Genomic DNA, 2,085 nt, shown 5'->3' with positions numbered 1-2,085 from the left:
ATGTTGATACAAGAGGAAGGGAGATTGAAGAAAATGAAAGATCATTCTATCCATCTCACAACTCATGAAGGTGCTAGCTTTAGTAAAGCCAAATCAGGAAAGAAGAACAAGAAGGACAAAGCCCCAATGAAAGTGAATAAGATTATTGAAATGCCTAATAATACCTGGTGGTTGGATTCTGGAGCTACCACTCATGTTTCTAATATTATGCAGGGATTCCTTTCAATCCAGCCCATAAAAGGAACTGAAAAGTATTTATATGTGGGGACACTACAAGAAATATGTTTATTACCGAAGGATTAACACCGACGGTCTTTTATCCTTCGGTAAGGCAGTGACAGTACCGAAGGAATACGCCCTTCGATAAAAGGTTCAATTGACTGAAATGAGAATTTGGGATTTCGCTAACCCATTCTCCCAAATTCAGTTGTGAAATCTTCTCCCTCCCAAAACCTCTGGACCCTAATCTCAACGGTGGCCATTTTTTCGCAATTCCCGCTTCTCTCTTCTCCCCTCGCCGCCGCACACCGTCTCCCTCCTCTTCGCCAAACCCCAACACCACCCCTCCCTCCTCTACGCCAAATGCAAACCCTCCGATGACATCGACACCTCCAACAACGTCAACCCATTGGAAGACATCCCTCTGAGCCTGCGGAGGGATTTGTCACCCCTCCCTCCTTCGACGATGGCCCCCTCAAGACGGAGGACGAGATCGCCGCAGCCTACGAGGAGCTCTACGGCCCCACCTTCAGCGGCGTTTTCGTGCTCGGGAATGACGTCTTCGAAACGGACGCCCTGGTGAAGCAGGACACGGGGTTCGGGTCCAACACGAAGAAGGAGAAGGTCCGCGACGGGTTCGAAGATAGGGTGGTCCAAGTGAGAAGGGTGATGAAAGTTGTTAAGGGAGGGAAGCAGTTGCCGCCGTCGCCGCCGTTCAGAAGTCGTCGTCGTCGTTCAAAAGTCCGCCTCCAATGCCAGGAGGAACATCGTGAAGGTGCCAATGGCTAAGTACTCCACTTTTCCCCACAGGTACACACTCAGTTTCTGCTTAGAATGTTATAGTTCTTTTGCTTCCTTGTATCTTCTGGAATTGGAGACTGAGATTAAGATTGAGATTGAGTTTCAGTTTGCTTCTCTTGTATTCATCATGTTTCCCCTTGTTGGTTCATCCCAAGAGCACCAGAAAATTACAAGCAGCCCTTCACGAACCAAAGAATATAAGGTTAGTTGTAGCATTGATTTACTGTTAGATTCCAAATTTTAGTTCATTTTTTACCCTAAAGCTTGTTAGTAGCTAATGATATTATGCATTGGTTTGTCAGAGATCCGGGACAATGCAAAATTTAGACTTGTACAATTTGAACAGAAATCTTCCAAGAGAGCTAACTGAATCAGCTCAAGTTGTCTATTAGGGTGAAGGAAGTTCATGCCAGTGGAGAAATTCAAATCAGTTAAGCAGTATAATTCTTGTGTTCTTGGTTAAAGTTTCATTTTTTATGTTAGAAGTCACCTATTTTTATGTGTACTATAATTTATATTAACTACTATAAACCAGCGAGCCAATCTAAGTCACTGCACTGTCCATGTAATGTATTAGTATTACCTGTATCACCATGGAAGTCGTGTATGAAAACAGTAGTTGTCTGATAACTTTTAAATTACTCATCCATTTATAATCCAGCTAGTTAACTTTAAAATGCTTTTATATCACACGAAACAATGACCTCAACCATGTATTGTGCCTTAAGTTCTTGTACTTGGTTCTGGTTTACTTTGAGAATGCTATATCACAGAAAGTGGATGATTATCTTGCTCGAGTCAGAAAATGATTTTAACCATGTACTCATTGTACATTAGTTTTTTTCAAGAGAATTACCACTGGACTAAACTTTACAAGTGATCATTTAGTTTTTCAAGAGAAATAACAAACATACTTCGGAACTAAATTTGTATATTATAGTTTTAACTTTATATATATATATATATATATAACTTTATATATATATATATATATATATATATATATATATATAACTTTATAACTTTATATATATATATATTTCGTGATTCTTAATTTTTTTTTAG

At 39.9% G+C, this 2,085-nt stretch overlaps 1 pseudogene; it reads left to right on the top strand.

Annotated features, from left to right (window-relative positions):
• On the top strand, positions 1-1,412 carry LOC108330468 (30S ribosomal protein S5, chloroplastic-like; annotated as a pseudogene).
• The last annotated feature ends 673 nt before the right edge of the window (positions 1,413-2,085 follow it).

The sequence above is a fragment of the Vigna angularis genome, chromosome 4 (assembly GCF_016808095.1).
Source record: "Vigna angularis cultivar LongXiaoDou No.4 chromosome 4, ASM1680809v1, whole genome shotgun sequence".
NCBI classification, from domain to species: domain Eukaryota; kingdom Viridiplantae; phylum Streptophyta; class Magnoliopsida; order Fabales; family Fabaceae; genus Vigna; species Vigna angularis.
Note: the sequence above shows the minus strand (reverse complement) of the source record. Positions and strands in the feature narration are given on the sequence as shown.